Source organism: Somniosus microcephalus, chromosome 10 (assembly GCF_052327205.1).
Source record: "Somniosus microcephalus isolate GS21.2 chromosome 10, FLI_Smic_1.0, whole genome shotgun sequence".
In the NCBI taxonomy this organism is placed as follows: Eukaryota; Metazoa; Chordata; class Chondrichthyes; order Squaliformes; family Somniosidae; genus Somniosus; species Somniosus microcephalus.
The window spans coordinates 126,017,820-126,037,957 of NC_140996.1; the positions used below are offsets into that span (position 1 = coordinate 126,017,820).

The 20,138-nt window shown below is 49.6% G+C and overlaps 1 protein-coding gene across 3 annotated transcripts in view; it reads right to left on the bottom strand.

Moving 5' to 3' along the window:
- LOC147111685 (protocadherin Fat 3-like) overlaps window positions 1-18,274 on the bottom strand; it is a 1,117,094-nt gene extending 1,098,820 nt beyond the window's left edge. For all 3 annotated transcript variants that reach the window (XM_085998792.1, XM_085998793.1, XM_085998790.1), the window contains exon 1: window positions 18,119-18,274. The gene's annotated coding sequence lies outside the window, so the exon portion shown is untranslated. The remainder of the gene's footprint in view (window positions 1-18,118) is intronic.
- Window positions 18,275-20,138: the final 1,864 nt, after the last annotated feature.

Below are 20,138 nucleotides of genomic sequence, written 5' to 3' on the forward strand. Positions count from 1 at the left end.
AGCCGAGTGAGCTTCTGCAGCTTGGCGCGGCCACCCCTGGCACGGGCCTGGCGATTAAACGCTACTTTAGCCTGCAAGAGAAAGGACGGGCTGTAAGTGCGCAGTGAAGCCCTGATGTAGTGTGCACTGCCTCCCATGGTGGAATAGCTTGGACAGAGTGAAGCCCTGATGTAGTGTGCACTGCCTCCCATGGTGGAATAGCTTGGACAGAGTGAAGCCCTGATGTAGTGTGCACTGCCTCCCATGGTGGAATAGCTTGGACAGAGTGAAGCCCTGATGTAGTGTGCACTGCCTCCCATGGTGGAATAGCTTGGACAGAGTGAAGCCCTGATGTAGTGTGCACTGCCTCCCATGGTGGAATAGCTTGGACAGAGTGAAGCCCTGATGTAGTGTGCACTGCCTCCCATGGTGGAATAGCTTGGACATAGTGAAGCCCTGATGTAGTGTGCACTGCCTCCCATGGTGGAATAGCTTGGACAGAGTGAAGCCCTGATGTAGTGAGCACTGCCTCCCATGGTGGAATAGCTTGGACAGAGTGAAGCCCTGATGTACTGTCCACTGCCTCCCATGGTGGAATAGCTTGGCCAAAGTGTAGAGTGCCGAATGGCCATTTGATGCTCATGACTGTCCCAATGCTGCTGGCTGAGGGCTGGCCAAAAGGACTTTCAGGTCCCTTTGCCCATCATGTCAGGTGTACATGCAAGAATGAGGAGGAGACTGGAAAGGCTACTCACCCTCACAATCCTGGTCAGATCGTTGTATTTCTTACGGCATTGTGTGTGGGTCCTGGGGGCCTCGCCGGTGAACGTCACCCTCTGGGCGATCTGCTTCCAGGCTTTGGTGTAGTCGTGGTGGGTTGGATTCCTCCCACTGTCTGGAAACAAGATCTTGCGCCTCACCTCCAGAGCTGTGACCATGATGTCCAGATCACCCTCTGAGAAGCGCAGGGCACGCTGACGGGCCTTCTCTGGCGTTGCCATGACTCCCTGGGGCTGAGCAGTAGTGTTGAGGCCTCTTTGCAAGGCTGCAGTGTGCAGGGCGTGGCAGCAGACCAATTCGTCCCTTCCCCCTTTAAGAGCTGGTCGGCACCACGGGGTCTGCTGTCAGTGCAAAAATGACCGCACCCGTGCTGCGCCCCGCCTGGGCGCTATCCCTCTGGACCGCCGGCTTAGCGCCTAAAGAGAGTAGTGGAACGCCTCTTTTAGCGCTCCACCAACCTCTTAGGGCGAAGCCACTGAATTCCCGGCAACGGGGCGCTACTTTGGGGCGGGCGCTAACTTCGGGCGGGCGCTAAGGTTAGCGCCCCAAAACTGCCTATACTGAAAATCTAGCCCTTTGTGTTTTAAAAGCAACTTTTTTTTTGCTGGAAATGTAGATTTGAAAAGAAACACGCAGAAAGCGGGAAAAAGAAATGAACAGTTTCGAATCAAGATGGCGGCCACTCACCTCGGTTCAGAACAATAAGGCCCGCCCACACACGCACCGATTGGTCAACTGTCAGGTCACTGAACTGTAGGATTGGTCAATCGTCCTGTCACTCGACTGTAGGATGGCCCGCCTGCAGACGCAATGAACCCGCCCCCGTGACGCAGCGATTGGTCGACCGTCGGGTCGCTCGACTGTACGATTGGTCAACCTTCACGTCACTCGATGCTAATGAGCGGATAATGAGCGGAATTTTGAACGTTTTTTGGATACCGTCGGAACAATTTTTGTCCGACCAAAAAGTAAATACGCCTACAAGAGTCCCCTAATGATGAGCTTTCTTTTGATATAACATATGTGTAGGTACGCTCTATAACCTTTGATTGTATAGCCGGACAGAGAGACAGAAAGACAGGCAGAGAGACATACCGTTTTATATATATATACTAGCTGGGGGAGCCCGGCTTTGCCAGGGCTGTTTTGGGCCGGGCAGTTTAAATCGAGTGCGAGGCTTTGGGGCCTCTCTGTGTCCCTCTGTGAATCTGCTGCCAGGCAACATTTTAAATCGAGTCCCAGGCTTTTGGGTCCTGTCTCTGTGTCATTGTCAATCTGCTGCCGGGCAACATTTCTACCTTTTAATACATTGAAAGATGAAAGTGAAAGTACTTATAAAACTTTTTTGGTAAATCTTATGTTATTTTTAAAAGAGATACTAACTTTTTCAAAGCTGGATAAGCAGAGTAGTTTGAGCTGGAAGCAGTGAAACAATGGCTGCCACATCCCTGAGATGAAAACGATTAGTCCCGCCCACACACACACACCGATTGGCCAACCATCAGGGGACTGTACTGTAGGATTGGTCAATCGTGACGGCACAGGATTGGTCGAACCTTGACGTCAGTCAATCAATGCTAAGCAGCAGATAATGAGTTTAATTTTGAAGGTTTTTTGCATAAGGCGCGAACAATTTTCGTCCGACCGAAAAGTAAATACGCTTACGACCGTCCCGGAAGCGTAAGCTTTCTTCGGAGGTAAGGCGCGCGTAGGTACGCTCTATAACTTTCGAGCACATAGCCGGACAGACACACACCCGAGGACAGACAGACAGATAGACAGACAGATCGACTCGTTTATATATATAGATATACTAGCTGAAGTGCCCGGCGGTGCCGAGGGGATTTTTGAGGGAATGTTGTTGTTGGAAGAGAGAGAGAGAGCGACTGGGGGGAAGAGAGAGAGAGCGAGCGACTGGGGGGAAGAGAGAGAGCGACTGGGGGGAAGAGAGAGAGCGACTGGGGGGGAGGGGGTGGGAGGGGGGAAGGGGGAGAGGAATGGGGGGAGGAGAGGCAGGAATGGGGAGGGGAGGGGGTGGTGTGGGGAGGGAGGGAGGTGTGGGGGGTGTGGGGGGAGAGGGGGGAGGGGAGGGGGGGAGAGCAGGGGGGGAGAGGGGGGAGGGGAGGGGGGAGAGGAGGGGGGGTTGTGGGGGGAGAAAGGGAGGGGGGGAGCTAGCAGACCCGATGGCTCCGCGGAGCTCCGTGCCGCCCCATGCACTGACATGGCTCAGCCCGAGCCCCGCCCTCCCGAGCACCGGCCTCCCGCTCTCCGGAGCCCCGCCCGCCCGCTCTCCCGAGCTCCGCCTTCCCGAGCCCTGCTCCCCGCCCGAGCCGGCTTCAAGACCAGAGAGACGCCGCCGCGCAACCTACCGCGTGAGACCCGGCCGGACTCAAGTCGCGCTCCGGGCGGAAGATGACGCGGACGCTGACTCCTGGCCCGCCCGCCTTTACTAAGATGGTGGCGGTGGCGACGCTCGGCTCAGGCCCGCCTCCTCCAGCCTTCACAAAGATGGCGGCGATCGCTGGCCTTTTGTCGATCGTGACGGGAGGCGCCTAGCTCGGGCGTGGCTGGTCAACAGACGCCCAGGCTTTGAGGCCTGGAAAAACGGTGAAAGGTAGGAAAATTATAGAGGTTAGACAAAAGATTTACAAATTCATTAACTTTTTTAAAAAACAATTTGGGCTGAAAATTCAGTAGGGTTAGCGCCCCATTTGAGGCGCTAGAGGGCCTAGCGCCGGAGTTATGGCCGGTTTGTAAATTCAGTGGGGCCCTGCCATCGGCGTTAGACCGGTTGCGTTGCGCCGGCACCGATGACGTCATCAGTGTGTGCAGCGTCCCGGTTGCCGTGGTGACGGGCCCCAACGCCGAAATTGAGTTGCGGCCGCCTCGCCCGTGGCAGCCGCAACTAACGATGTTTCAGCAGAGTCCTACGCGAGTTAGCGCCGGCGCATTAAGGTCGCGCGGCAGCCGGCCGCTTTCCCGCCGGCCGCCTGCCTGCACCTCCCTCCCCGGACTCCTCCACCCCCCCGCCGCGGAACAGATGCGTCTGGCCTGCGAGCCCGGCACTTCTCCGAGGTGCCGGGCTCATTTTTTTCAACATTTCAACGGCCAGCGGGCGGGTGCAGGCAGCTCCTCCTTAACTGAAGGAGGAGGCCTGCACTTCCCCAGCCTGCCGCACCGCATCGGGTGCCGCAGCGCCGGAATTGCGCCGCAATGCGGCAGTCAGCGCCCATTTCGAGGCGCTGACACCCTCCTGTAGCGTCGGCAGCCGTTTGGGCGTGGCGCTACTGAATTTTTGGCGCGCGCAGGGGGACTTAGCGCCGGTGCTAAATTTCCGGCGCTAAAGCCCTGGCGCGGCGCCAACTGAATTTCTAGGCCTTTGGCCGAGAAATTCACTAGCCTTAGCGCCGCTTTTGAGGCGCTAGAGGGACTAGCGCCAGAGTTATGGCCATTTGAAAAATTGAGTGGGGCCCTAAAGCGGCGTTGCACCGGTAGCGCTGCGCCGGCACCGATGACGTCATCGGTGTGCGCAGCGTCCCGGTTGCCGTGGTAACCCGCCCGAACTCCGAAATTGAGTTGCGGCCGCCTCGCCCGTGGCAGCCGCAAGCAACGTTCTGTAAAAGGTGCCTTGCTGAAGTTAGCGCCGGCGCATTAAGGTCGCGCGGCGGCCGGCCGCTTCCCCGGCGGCCGCCTGCCCGCACCTCCCTCCCCGGACTCCTCCAAGACCCCCCCGCGGCACAGATGCGTGTGGGCCGCGAGCCCGGCACTTCTCCGAGGTGCCGGGCTCATTTTTATTCAGCCGTCAACGGCCAGCGGTCGGGTGCAGGCAGCTCCTCCTTAACGGAAGGAGGAGGCCTGCACTTCCCCAGCCTGCCGCACCGCATCGGGCGCCGCAGCGCCGGAACAGCGCCGCAATGGGGCAGGTAGCGCCCATTGGGAGGCACTGAAACCCTCCAGTAGCGCCGGCAGCCATTTGGGCGCGGCGCTACTGAATTTTTGGCGCGCGCAGGGGGACTTAGCGCCGGCACTAACTTCCGGCGCTAAAGCCCTGGCTGCGCCAAAACCCAATTTCTTGGCCTTTGTCTTTTAAAAGCAACGTTTTTTTTTGCTGGAAATGTAGATTTGAAAAGAAACACGCAGAAAGCGGGAAAAAGAAATGAAAAGTTTGGAATCAAGATGGCGGCGACTCACCTCGGTTCAGAACGATAAGGCCCGCCCACACACGCACCGATTGGTCGACCGTCAGGTCACCGAAGCGTAGGATTGGTCAATCGTCCCGTCACTCGACTGTAGGAGGGCCCACCCGCACGTGCCAGGAACCCGGCGTACGATTGGTCGACCTCGCTCTATTGCTAATGAGCGGATAAAGAGATGCTAATGAGCGGAATTTTGAATGTTATTTTGGATACCGCGGGCGCAATTTTTGCCTGGCCGAAACGTAAATACGCTTATGACCGTTTTGGAATCGTAAGCTTTCTTTTGATGTAACGCACGTGTAGGTACGCTCTATAACTTTAGAGTGTATAGCCAGACAGACACACACCGAAGGACAGACAGATAGACAGACAGACAGATGTATCCTTTTATATATATATAGAAGATAGATAGATAGATAGATAGATAGATAGATAGATAGATAGATAGATATATATATAGATAGATGCATAGTAATGCCTCTGCTGTCTCTTCCCTAGATGCTTTTAAAATGCATGGATGCAACCCAGGGGTTTTATCCTCTTTGAGTTTGATTAGTTTATTTAATACTAGCTGAAGTGCCCGGCGGTGCCGAGGCTTTTTCGAGGGCATGTTGTTGTTGGAAGAGAGAGAGAGAGAGCGACTGGGGGGGGGGGGGAAGGGGGGTGGGGGGAAGGGAGGGCGGGGGGGGAAGGGAGGTCGGGGGGAAGGGAGGTGGGGGGGGAAGGGAGGGCGGGGGGGGAAGGGAGGGCAGGGGGGAAGGGGGGGCGGGGGGGGAAGTGGGGGCAGGGGGGAAGGGAGGGAGGGGGGAGGGGAGAGGGGAAGGAGGGGGAGGGGGAGGGGAAGGGGGGAGGGGGAGGGGAAGGGGGGAGGGGGAGGGAGGAAGGGAGGGCTTGAGGTTGAGAGACGGCCACGGCCACGACCGGTTACCGGGGTAACCCTGCCGCGCCGCCCCGCCCCGCACTCCCGAGAGCCCCGCTCTCGAAGCCCCAGCCGCCCCGCCCCGCTCTCCGAGCCCGCCCCGCACTCCCGAGAGCCCCGCTCTCCGAGCCCCGCACCCCCCGGCCGAGAGCCCCGCTCTCCAAGCCCCAGCCGCCCCGCCCCGCACTCCCGAGAGCCCCGCTCACCAAGGCCGAGATCCGCACTCTCGAGAGCCCCGCCCGAGCCGAGCGCAGAATAGAGAGAGACGCCGCGTCTCACCTGCTCCTGCTGCGCGCGCACCCTGACCCTCGTGGCTGACGCCGTTGCCCCGGGTAACGTGACATGGGGGGGGTGGGTGAGGAGCTTAGCAGAAGCCCAATTACCTAGCTCGGGCCTGGCTGGGCAAGAAAGGCCCAGGCTTTCAGGCCTAAGAAAAAAACGGGGAAAGGTAGGAAAAAGAATCTTCAGGTTAGAGAAAATATTTACAAATGAGTGATTTTTAAATTTTTTTTTAATAAATTCAATTTTATTTTGCTGGAAATGTATATTTGAACAGAAAGACGCAGAAAGCAGGAAAAAGAATGGAAGCAAGATGGCGGCTACTCACCTCGGTTCAGAACGATAAGGCCCGCCCACACACGCACCGATTGGTCGACCGTCAGGTGATCAAAGCGTAGGATTGGTCAATCGTCCCGTCACTCGACCGTAGGAGGGCCCGGCCGCACGCGGCAGCAAGCCGGCGTACGATTGGTCGACCTCGAGGTCACTCTGTCGCTAATGAGCGGATAATGAGATGCTAATGAGCGGAATGTTGAAGGTTTTTCGGATACCGCGGGCGCGATTTTTGTCCGGCCAAAACGTAAATACGCTTATGACCGTTTGGGAAAGGTAAGCTTTCTTTTGAGGTAACGCACGCGTAGGTACGCTCTATAACTTTCGAGCGCATAGCCGCCCAGACGCACACGTGCAGACAGACAGAAGGACAGAAGGACAGACAGATCGACCGATTTATATATATAGATATCCCTTTTTTTAATCTTAAATGTACTATCTCATTACTCATCTCATCATCCAACGTCATGTCCACCTGTTCTATCTCCCTGGTAAATACCGAAGCAAAATAATTATTTAATATTTCTCCCATCTCCCTATCACTGCCTGTGGTATTGTCCTGACTATCCCTTAGTGGCCCTATTCCCATCCCAACCTTCCTTTTTTTATTGATGTGCCTGTAAAATATTTTACTATTTTGTTTTATGTTCTTTGATAATTTAATTTCATAGTTCCTCTTTACTTTCCTAATTGTTTTTTTGACTTCTCTCCTAATCCCTTTGTATTCTCTCTTATCATGCACTCCTCTGCTGTCTATGTACTTAATGCATGTCTCTTTCTTTACCCTCAATTTGTTTCCTTATGTCTTTATTCATCCATGGAGTCTCATTAGTGTTTAGTTTGTTCTTTCCTTTTAGCGGAATATATTTTTCCTGCACTCTGTTGAACACCGTTTTAAGTGTTTCCCATTGTCGTTCTACATTGTTGTTTGCCAATATTGTTGCCCAATTTATCTTCCCAAGTTCTATTCTCAGCCCTTCAAAATTAGCTTTTCTCCAATCTATTAACCTGGTTTTTGTCATTCTTATGTCATTCTCAATTATCATCTTAAAGCATATTATATCATGGTCACTACTGCCTATATGTTCCCCTACTTTTACTTCTCTTATCTGCTCTGGCTCATTCCCCATAACTAGATCCAATAGCAAATTCTCCCTTGTTAGGCTTTTTACATATTGGGTTAGAAAGGAGTCCTGTAGACTTTCTGATGTTGAGCTGAAGCTTAAACTCAATAGAAACTATCCAGTCTGATAGCAGCGAGCAGAGGTACAAGTTGCCATGAGTGCACATGCATAGCCATGTGAATAGGTAGTGTAACTGTAGCTGCCCATTCATGTTACGTCACAAAAACACCAGTACAGCAGATGCAGTGGAAACAGGAATAAAAAGGGCTACAAAATACTACATATATATTTTAAACAATGTCAAAATGCTAACCGTTTAAGTTTATTTTAGTAATAGGTTCCATATATCTTTAAAGATGCTGCTGAATTGTCACATGAGCCTAAATAGTTAAACGTATAATACCTACACACTTAATCTTTCACTAATCCCTTAGTTGTTTGTTTGAAGTTTTAAACCAGATAACAAGTAGCAAGGAGCAGCTGCCGCAACACTGAACATTTTGTGTTCAGTCCCCCACTTCAGTGACTTTACGGTTTTTCACTTCAGTGATATCATTATTGCCGACAGTGCATCCTCGGAAGTTGCAGTCCCCATTAATGGATTCCCCAGAGCAGAGCTTCAGCGTCACACCAAGAGGAAACGTTATGCAAAATGGCTGTTTTCTGACTGCTTCTAGCTAGTAGTTTTCAATCCCTATTCTCCCTATATACCATGTATTGACTAAAGTCAAGACGACCGATGAGAGTTCCAAGGTATCTGCCGGTGCAAGAAATTGCAATGGAACATCCAGAGTGGCTTTTGGACTGATTTTCATGATGGGGAATTCCTAGAGTTGCATAGGCAATGGAGTTTTACTTTCCCCTCAGAACACCGCAAGTGAGCGCTCAGCTGAGGAGCTCAATAAAGTGAAGGAATCAAACATCTTAACCACTTTGTAGCATCGTGCATGTTCTAACTAGCAGTTTAAAAGTATGAAACCTGTTTGACGATGAGTACTAATAGCTTTTTTATATTACGGATTCTATTGTGACAAACCGTTCCACTTTACATTGCGGGGCAGGTTCAACAACAATAGGACATTTCAAATGAGAGAGATTTATACATACACAATTTCACAACTTTCCCAGTGTAGCTGTCAAGCTTCCATGACATCATACTGCTGGCCTTTATAGGTAGCAGGGGCCAGACTCTGACCTTAAAGTGGCTGACTCTACCAAAATGACACCAGCACCTGTTTGTGCATATTTACTGCCACCAACATCAGTTGGAAGCAGTGAGTGAAAACTCTGTTCTAGGAGATTTGTCGTCATCATTAACTGCAAGAACATTCTGTTGGTTCTGTGATGAAATATATGTCTTCATCAGCCCCTGTTTTACCTGCATTGTATTGTGTGTACCGCCCCCTTTTCCCCTATTGTGTGTATTGGCTCTGCCCCTGTCTTTTGTCATATAAAGGTCTCAAGAGCTGTATGAGTCATTCTGCCAGACGAATCCGATGTGGAATGACGTGCAATGTTCTTAGTGATTAAAAGCCTTCAGTTGAATCCTTTAACTTCTTGTCTTTGAGTTATTGATGGCACATCAATTTTAGTCGCTAAAACACCAAGATGGATCGACTCCTGAAACCAGAGCGCTTGGATCTGGACCCCCATGCCACAGACGCAGCCACACAGTTCGGACACTGGTTCCAATGCTTCGAATTTTTCATCGAAACCTCAGCCACCGCCATAGCAGCCGCGACTGCCACCGGAGACGTGAAACTGGGAATCCTGCGAAACCGGGTGAGTCATCGGGTCTCCCCTCTCATCCGAGATGCCACCAGCTATGAGGATGCCTGCACCATTCTGAAGGCCCACTACGCGCGGCCAATAAACGAGGTGTACGCCAGGCATCTTCTGACTACTCGCACGCAGCGGCATGGTGAGTCACTAGAGGACTTCATGCTAAGCCTAAAAGTACTGGGCAGAGACTGTAACTGTAAGGCCATGTCTACCACCGTGTACACGGAGGAGCTGATCCGAGACTCCTTTATTGCGGGCCTCAGTTCAAATTACATTCGGCAGAAACTGTTTGAAAAGGAGGGACTGGACTTAAAACAGGCTATGGGCATAGCGCGATCGCTGGATATGGCCCAGAGGAACTCTGAATCCTGTTCCTCAGGCCACGCGGCCCACTCCGCCTCGTGCGCGCCGTGGGGGCCGCCATCTTGGAAGCCATCTTCACCTCCTAGGTCTCAGGCCAGCCCAGCACCGTCGGAGCCCCAGCCTCCACCCAGGAGCCCCACTACTGCCGCGATGCATCGGGGCCCGAAATGCTACTTCTGCGGCCAGGACAAACACTCCAGGCATTTGTGCCCAGCGAAGGGCACCACCTGTTTTAAATGCGGGAAGGAAGGACATTTCAGTAAAGTCTGCAGAGGGAACCCCGCCTCCAACTCCGCCACCGCCGCGTGCGCGCCATGGGGGCGGCCATCTTGGACGCCATCTTGTCCACCCTCATGGAGTCCACCATCTTGTCCCGACTACACGGACCCCCAGGACCCACTGGTGGCCTCAATCACAGTGGATCAATCCAGGCCGCATCCGTTGTCTAGATCGATGATGGACATAGAGGTAAACGGGAACAAGGTTAAATGCTTGATTGACTGCGGGAGCACCGAAAGCTTTATTCATCCTAGCCTGGTAAAACGACTTTCACTAACGATAGTCCCTACACAGGGCAAAATCGCCATGGCTGATAAGACTCATACCTCAAAAATTACAGGTTTCTGCGCGGTTATGTTGTCGGTAAAAGGCATTGATTACAGAGATTTTAAACTGTTGATAATGCCAGATCTCTGTGTGAGCGTGATCTTGGGTCTGGACTTCCAGTGCCACCACCGAAGTATCACGCTTACCTACGGTGGGCCCCAGCCGCCCCTCACAGTGTGCGGTCTGGCTACCCTGAAGGTCAAGCAGCCCTCTCTGTTCGCCAACCTCGCACCCAACTGTCAACCCATAGCGACCAAGAGTAGGCGGTACAGCTGGGAGGACAGATGGTTCATTGCGTCTGAAGTAGAAAGACTCAAGCAGGAGGATATCATCGAATGCAGTACCAGCCCGTGGCGCACCCAGGTAGTAGTAGTTAAGGGTAGCGAAAAGAAGCGGATGGTGATAGATTATAGCCAGACGGTTAATCTATACACCCAGCTAGACGCCTACCCTCTGCCCCGCATAGCGGATATGGTTAACCAAATTGCGCAATACCGGGTGTTTTCCACCATCGACCTAAAATCGGCATACCACCAGCTCCCCATTAGGCCGGAGGACCGTCCATACACTGCCTTCGAGGCGAACGGACGCCTCTACCACTTCCTCAGAGTCCCCTTTGGGGTAACGAATGGGGTCTCGGTCTTCCAGCGGGAGATGGACCGCATGGTCGATGAGAACCAGTTAACAGCCACCTATCCATACCTAGACAACGTCACCATCTGCGGCCACGACCAGCAAGACCACGACTCGAACCTCGCGAGATTTCTGAAAACCGCCCTCAGACTCAATCTCACCTACAACGAGGATAAGTGTGTCTTTAGCACCACGCGCCTCTGTATCCTGGGCTGCATGGTGGAAAACGGGGAAATCGGTCCGGACCCCGACCAATTGCGCCCCCTACGGGAGCTACCCCTACCAAACACTCCCAAGGCCCTGAAAAGGTGCCTGGGGTTTTTCTCCTATTACGCCCAATGGGTCCCCAATTATTCCGACAAGGCCCGTCCCCTCCTGAAATCAACGTCCTTCCCGCTCACGGCCGCGGCCCACGCCGCCTTCAACAGCATTAAACACGACATTGAGAAGGCCGCGCTGCGGGCAGTGGGCGAAAACATCCCTTTCCAGGTCGAAAGCGATGCGTCCGACTTCGCTTTAGCAGCCACCCTCAACCAGGATGGGCGGCCCGTAGCCTTTTTCTCAAGAACCCTCCAAGGGCCCGAGATCAGGCACTCCTCGGTAGAGAAGGAGGCCCAGGCCACAGTGGAGGCAGTGCGGCACTGGAGGCACTACCTAGCCGGCAAACACTTCACCCTGCTTACCGACCAGCGGTCGGTAGCCTTCATGTTTAACAACAAACAGAGGGGGAAGATCAAGAATGACAAAATTCTCAGGTGGCGGATCGAACTCTCCACGTTTGAGTGCAACATAATATATAGGCCGGGGGCCCTCAACGAATCCCCCGACGCCCTATCACGAGGGATGTGTGCCAGCATCCAGGGGGACAGGCTACAGGGCCTCCACAATGGCCTCTGCCACCCCGGGGTCACCCGGCTATTTCACTTTATAAAATCCCGTAACCTGCCCTATTCCATCGAGGAGGTCCGGTCTATGACCAGGGACTGCCGCACCTGTGCGGAATGCAAGCCCCGTTTTTACAGGCCCGACCGAGCCCACCTGATCAAAGCTACACGGCCATTCGAGCGCCTGAGCTTAGATTTCAAGGGACCACTCCCCTCCACCGACCGCAATGTGTACTTTCTCAACATTGTGGATGAGTACTCCCGCTTCCCATTCGCCTACCCCTGCCCAGACATGACCAGTGCCACGGTCATCAAGTGCCTCGGCAGCCTGTTTTGCACGTTCGGCATGCCGAACTACATCCACACTGACGGGGGCGTCGTTCATGAGCGACGAACTGCGCCAATACCTGCTGTCGAAGGGGATAGCCACGAGTCGGACCACTAGTTATAACCCCCGGGGTAATGGGCAAGTGGAGAGGGAGAACGCGACGGTGTGGAAGGCGGTCACCTTAGCACTAAGGTCTAAAGACCTCCCTACCTCCCGCTGGCAAGAGGTCCTCCCAGACGCACTCCACTCGATAAGGTCGCTACTGTGTACTGCTACTAACGCCACTCCTCACGAGAAGATGTTTGTTTTTCCCCGCAAATCAACCTCGGGAGTGTCCCTACCTTCGTGGCTCTCCACCCCAGGGACAGTCCTATTACGGAAGCATGTGAGGGGCCACAAAATGGATCCCCTCGTGGAGGCAGTACACCTACTCCACGCAAACCCACAGTACGCGTACGTCAAGCACGCCGACGGGCGTGAGGACACCGTGTCCATAAAGGACCTCGCCTCGGCAGGAAGCGACGGCGACCCATCCTCACCACCCCCAGAAGAACCTCCACCATTCCCAGAGGCATCCTCACCACCCCCAGAAGTACCTGCAACACCCCCAGCACATGGGTATGCCCAGGAGGGCACCACGGACTCCCGGTCGGAACCCGAGGTACTGTTGCGACGTTCAGGAAGGACTATCACACCCCCGGACAGACTAAATCTGTAGAAGGGGTGAATGTGATGAAATATATGTCTTCATCAGCCCCTGTGTTTTACCTGCATTGTATTGTGTGTACCGCCCCCTTTTCCCCTATTGTGTGTATTGGCTCCGCCCCTGTCTTTTGTCATATAAAGGTCTCAAGAGCTGTATGAGTCATTCTGCCAGACGAATCCGATGTGGAATGACGTGCAATGTTCTTAGCGATTAAAAGCCTTCAGTTGAATCCTTTAGCTTCTTGTCTTTGAGTTATTGATGGCACATCAGGTTCTACTGCAGGACTGCCTGCAATAGTCCTTCTGTTGTTGCAAGCAATCTTGCATTATAAAAGTAGCAATAAGAGACACTGGCATTGAGTTAGGATGGTTCAATAGAATACACTTCCAATAATCAGAACTCCCAAAAAAGTACAAAGTATTTTGAATTTTAATCAGTGATACGATTGGTTGAAAAGATGACTATTTAAAAAAAAATCATGTTTAAAGAACTTTATTCAGGAGGTTTGCAGATAATATAGGTGGTGTGAAGAGGCAAGCAAGCACACTCCAGTAATGTTCTCTTATCCACTCCTGAAGATGTTAACTTCTTACTGGAGATATAATTCTATGACTGTCAGGCAACCTGCAGTACCACAGCCAAGTGGGCCATTATTCATATGTAAGCCAGGATAGTGAATGACCATGAGAGCATTACAGCAAAGCCAGATTCTGTCCTTAATTGATACACACACACACACACCCACCCCTTTCAGCAGAAGTTTCTGGCTAGTAATGAGGAACAGGAACCCTGACTAATTTTCTCCTCTCTAAGCCAGGGGAGCTGCTACTGCCCCAGCTATGCTAAGTGATCAAAGAACAGGAATCCAACCTGGGATCTTCCTCGTCTGAACGTCTTGTGCAAGATAAATCTACTGCACCTTCAGGGGGGCATCTGTGCTTCAGTAATGTCAGATAGCGCCAAACTGGCACTGGCCCTAGTTCTCAGTCCACTATTTCTCTCAATCTCAAAGAAGAGCCCCATCAAACATGTCCACTTCCTACCACTGGTGTCACAAAACATGGTCTGATTTCAGACAAATCAACAGCTTGTTTAGAAGTTGTATGCTATGCATTTTTCCTCTTTAGATGAATAATTGTTTTAATATTCCAAACTCTGCAGAAAGGTGCTTTCATCCCATACCATCCCCAGCCAGTAGCAATGTTCGTTCTCAGTACTGCCAAAAAACAACCTGGGAGATCAGCATCAATACGCTTTATATTTGTAAGTTTATGCTGAGATCAGGTTCCAAAATTCATGTTTAGCATTTTAATTCAATACTGCCAGTTCTTTTGCAGCTCCCCATTTAAACAAGTGGTCTACTTCACTAAAAAGGCCACAGGACCCCACCGTCCTGACCCAGTTTCTCCTTTATTTAACAGTTATGTCAAATATATTTTCTGGCACAGACATTTTTATCTTTTATAGTTGTAAAACAACTAAGAAGCGGAGAATAGTAATAGGAGTTTTGGTAGCAAGTCCATTGCCAGGTTACTGCTCAATGTTAACACTTGTCAGAATTGACCCTAGACCACAAATTACCATCTTCATTTGCAACAAAAGTTTAGGACTTTAGAGTAACAAACTTAGGTCAGATTTAAGGCCAAAGTATCAACCAAGCTGATTCAAATCACTTCCTTTTACAGATGGTTTTCACTGATCTAAATTTGGTCAATAATATTTGCAGTTGCATTGCCCTTTCATGTCAAAACACCTCAAAGTGCTTCACACAATTAATTACTTTTGAAACAGTCACCGTGATTAGGTAGGCAAAGCAGACTAAATTAACTTCAGGCATTCCCATTACATTTACACATACACACCAAGATCACAATCAGTTTAGTCCCAAACAAATATTCCGTATTTGTGCTGCTTTTATACTATAGAACTGTTTTTAGTAGTTTTAGAGGAGGACAGATCTCAGAGCACCAATGGTGATAAGGAAATAATGCCAGTGTAATTGTTAAAAATTTGCATTTAGGACTTCAATCCTTGGCTATGGACCACTTCCATTGGCCCAGGATGGTCCTAACAGGGTAGCTATACAAAACTAGAGCATTCAGACTTCCCATGGCTAAAGCCTGTGGTGTCCTATCCACTTGCAACATCCATTTATGGTTTGCTGAGAACGGTGGTGTTTTCAACATTCGCCCATATTTTCCGATCCCTACGGGTGTGTATGAGCTGTGTACACACCCGTAGAGACGTCGCAAGTGCCGGTTTCAGGCATGCGAAGCAAATCCTCTTGACAGATCGCACGCCTGCCCTGGAGGAGGGCCTCTGCGGGTGGCGTGTTCCGCTTTCTGCAGAACCTCTCCTAAAAATCTTACGCCTGGTAAAAGCAGGCATAAGGCCTGCTTTTACCAGCATAAGAGTTTTAAAAAGTTTTTAAAAAATTTCCACTCATTTATAATTTTTAAATACTTTTTAAAAAGATGTTTATTTTTAGCCCCGTAAGAAACTTAATTTTTTTTCAATAAATTAAATGTTTAAAATATGAATTTAATGTAATTTTAACTAATTAAAAAAACGTGATTTTTTTTTTTACATTTATTTAATGATTTGATGTGTTTTTGGAGTGATCTCCATTCATACTTTTGACAGGTCTAAGCTGTCAGAAGTATGAAGGGAGATTCCCTTCTTTCATTGGTTTCCCATGGCCCACGTGATCCCAGGGACGCTTGCGAACCGCCTGCGCCCCTGGGATACGTGGGCCCTGTGCATTTCGTACAGCAGAGGCCCAGGATCGGAAATGGCCGGACCTCAGGAACCCTCAGGTAAGGGTGTAGATTTTTTCCAGATTGGAGGCCTCCGCACGCAGGAAGCCTCCGATCGGAAAATACGGGCCTTTATGATCAGTAAAAAGAAAACACTTTGAAGGGGATACTCTGCGCCACCAGTGCATATTACTTACATCACAGCACTATAACCAGTGGCAGCACTGTAATATAAATCCAGCATCATCCTCAACTCTTCACAAATTCAGTTCATGCATTAAGCTGTAATAACTGTTGATAAGAGTCCTGGTGTCTTAATCCAGGATCAGTATTTAAATCTACAATATTGGATTTGACAGCATGCTTGCTCATTTAGACTACAGTACTAGGTCTTAGCAAGGTATACCCACAACACTGATGCATTCACAAGATGTCAATACAGTGGTATTGAAGGCTAATTTACCATTACATCCACATACAAATTTACAATACACTGCCTTTGTTTGAACCCCTATTCTTAAAGTGGTGTTACTTTTTTTGGACTGATTTGGAGAATATCTACACTGACAGCTTGGCCACCAATATGAACAACATGCAAGGTTAGCAATCCAACGCATACATAGTTTTATTTTGGGTATTAAACAAGAAATTTGCATTGTTTTTATGCCAACATACTACAAATACCATTATACACACATAACTTCAATATCTTTAGAGGTACAAGATTTACTTCAAGTTTCAGCCTTCACTCAGTGGTAGCACTCTCACCTCTGAGTCAGAGGACTGTGGGTTCAAGCCCCACACCAGAGACTTGAGCATGTAATCTAGGCTGACGCTTCAATGCAATACGAAGGGAATGTTGCACTGTCGTTGGTGCTGTCTTTCAGATGAAACATTAAACCAAGACCCATCTGCCCGCTCAGGTGGACATAAAATATCCCATGGTACTATTTAGTGAAGAGCAGGGGAGTTCTTCTGGTGTCCTAGCCAACATTTATTCCTCAAACTACATCACTAAAATAAAAATAGATTATCTGATCATCTATCTAGTTCCAATTTGTGGAACCTTGCTGTGCACAATTAGGCGGTCACTTTTCCCTACATTACAACAATGACACTTCAAAATAGGCTGTGATGTGCTGAGGTTATGAAAGGCCCAATGTAAGTTCTCTGATCTTTTCAAACTAAGGCCAAGATAGTTAACTCCTCTCTATTTACACTATTATTGGAGAATTAGCTGCAAATGTGAAACTATTATAAAATGTGAATAGCAAAACAGTATATACATAATAATATAGCATCTACAGCACAACAACAGACCTATACCAGTGTTTATGCTCTACACAAGCCTCTTCCTATCGTACTTCATCTCACCCTATTAACATATCAATAGTGAAAATAAAAAGATTGTATTTCTAATACATTACCCTAGCTGCAATGACATCATTAGCACACATTCAAAAACAAAGGTACCTTGTAATCCGGGTTGCTGCAAGAGTAAGTGCATTTTTACAGCTACTGCTGCGCCAATTAAAGTGCTTCTGGATGTATATCAAAGCAAATTAGCATATACCTTTTCCAGTTCTGACGAAGGGTCATCGACCCGAAACGTTAACTCGGTTTCTCTCTCCTCGATGCTGCCTGACCTGCTGAGTGTTTCCAGCAATTTCTGTTGTTATTTCAATAGCATATAATTCATGAAACTAAACTAAGCAGACTAAGGTCATCAGGTGTGCGACCTATTCATACCGAGGGCACTATTACTCCCTTATGGCCCTTCATTATGCTCGGAAGTTGCCTTGACCTAGAGAAATAGGGTTGATTATATCGTTCACTTGGAAAACGCTTTGGCTTCCGCAGAAAATAGCAGCAAATAAGATACAACTGATGTGAAAATCTAACGGTTACTATGTAGTCTTGAAGGCCATTACTCGTTACGTTTGATCAGTAGGAAGGAAGGTCCACTCATTCTGCAGGGTGTGATCACGATCAAAAATGTCAACCGTCAAGCATATTTGAAACCGCGCCAGGTGAACAGCGTGACATTCAGTATGTGAAAAACTTGTTGCCTAACTTTAGTCAATCTATTTCACCAGATCCTTTGCCACATAAAAGCAACAACAGATAAATGTGTCGGAATCAATGAGATGCCTCCTTACCAGATTTCCAAAGGGGGGAAACACCAAGAATCAGTTTAAAAGAAAGCAGCCTCTGCGTTTTTTCTACTTCACACGAATGACACCCCCCACAAATTCATTAAAACCTGGCTGAAAGCAACCATTCACAGCCTGTGCGCCGCGCACTCCGGTTCAGTGTTGGAACAGAGTTCACTGCACTTGCCAGTAACCATCAGAGTTTTCACCGGCCCACTGAAACACTTCACACGCGTTAGTTCCTCTTTAAACAACTTCGACGGAACAGCGATTCATATTTCTGCTGCAGCGAAATACCTTTTCATCCACCTCAGACATCATCGGGGGGGAGAGCAGAGGCGGGACTCTCACTGACCTGCTCGCCGGCCAGTCGAGGCTGTGGGATCAGTCGGTGCCGAGCGAGCGAGCGAGCGGCAGCGCAACGCGTTCCTCGCCGGCTCTCGGCTCCTGCCACTCATTGCCAGCCCGCTCCCAGTGCTCGCACTCTCTCCAATGGAAGGCTCGTCTCGGCGTCACGGGAAATGTAGTCCTTCAAGACAGTGCCAGCAAGTCAAAACATCAAGCTGTTAAATGAGAATTATGTCATATATAATTAGTGTATAATGATATACATCACATATAGTAAAGTATATTTCCAGCATTTTCTGTTGTTATTTATGTTTTATATTTATATTTATGCAAGCCTACATTTCGTTGTACTGCACTTGTGCACTAACAATGACAATAAAGTTGATTATGATTATGATTATGATGATTATGATCATCGTTTAGTCGCTTGTTCTTGCTCTAAATTGGTTCACTTGCATCATTTAAGCTGTTTTCGCTACTCAAAAGATTAGCCTTTGACATCATTACCCAAAAAGGCGGGTCTATGAATGTTTACACGAGTCACTACTTTCTTGCATGTTCGGGTTCATTTGGTTTTAAAAAGACTCCAAGAAAACAAAACTCTCATTTTTCCGTGGAAAAGCTGAAGACCGTGTAAAAGGACTATGGTTAGATAATACCAAGTAAAAATGAGGAGTCACTAGATTGCCAATAGGAATGGCGTAAAATTGTTTTTTACTATGGTTACCTGTACTGTTAATATTATTGATTTATCTGTAAAATTTACCACTGCATTTATACTGTTATCCCTAAAGCTGGTTTTAAGGCTTTGTTTTATTGCGGCTAATTAATGTAATGGATTTATTATGTAATTGATGAGTTGTAACAAGTACTATCATATTTAAATAAATATGTTTGACTCAAAAAAAAAACTCGTGCACGAATTTGACCTGAAGCGGTGTCTGCAAAGTACTGCTTTCGCTCGCGGGAGTTGTGCACTGAGATTAGGCTGGACTGGGGAGAGTGAGGCAGTAATTGGTGGTGACCGGCCTCAGGGCAGGCCGCAGCGCCGTCTCATTGGCTCCTGGTGCTGTCAGTCATTCCTTTAGTTACTGCAAGTGAAAGGTAGCACATGGGAGACAGGTGCACTGGTTCCGCAAAGGTGAAGTATGGTGCTACAAGGGTGAGGTGACTGGGGCCTCAGTACATAGAAGCAGATGAATCTACACTATATAAGTGTCAGCTGTGACTCAGTTGGTAGCACATTCTCCTCTGAGTCAGAAGGTTGTGGGTTCATAAAGCTAGGCTGACACTCCAGTGTACTCTTTTGATGGGTACATAAACAAATAAACTGTAACTAATAAAACTTTAAATAAAACTTAACAAATTAAATTAAAATTTCATTGGCCGAGGTGATGATGCACTCCAGTCCCCATGGTGTCCACCGGTCGCGGAAGGGCTCAAGCGTGCTGGCAGACACCGCATGCTCCATCTCCAGGGCCACCCGGGCGCGAACATGGCCACAGAAGAGAGGCAGGCAGTCGGGTCGAACGTTCCCCTCAACCGCCCGCTGCCTGGACCAGTTAATGGCAACTTTGGCCAGGCCCAGGAGCAGTCCAACGAGGAGGTCCTCCGATCGGCCCACTCCCCTCCGCACCAGGTCACCAAAGATCAGGAGCATGGGACTGAAGTGCAGCCAAAAATCGAGGAGCAGCCCCTTCAAATAATGGAAGAGGGGCTGCGACCTCTCACGTTCTGTATATACGTGGAACACGGACTCCTCCAGGCTGCAGTAAAGGCAGGCGGCCTGGGAGTCCATGAACCGACTTAAAACCATATTGCACGGGACTGCTCCATGCAAAACCCTCCAGGCCAAGTCCCCAATAGAAAAAGGGAGGACTCCCGCGTAGAGAGCCCTCCATTGGGGACCCCGCCTCCGCTGGATAGCAAGATGGTACGCCAAGGTGTGGACACTCCAGTGTAGTGCCGA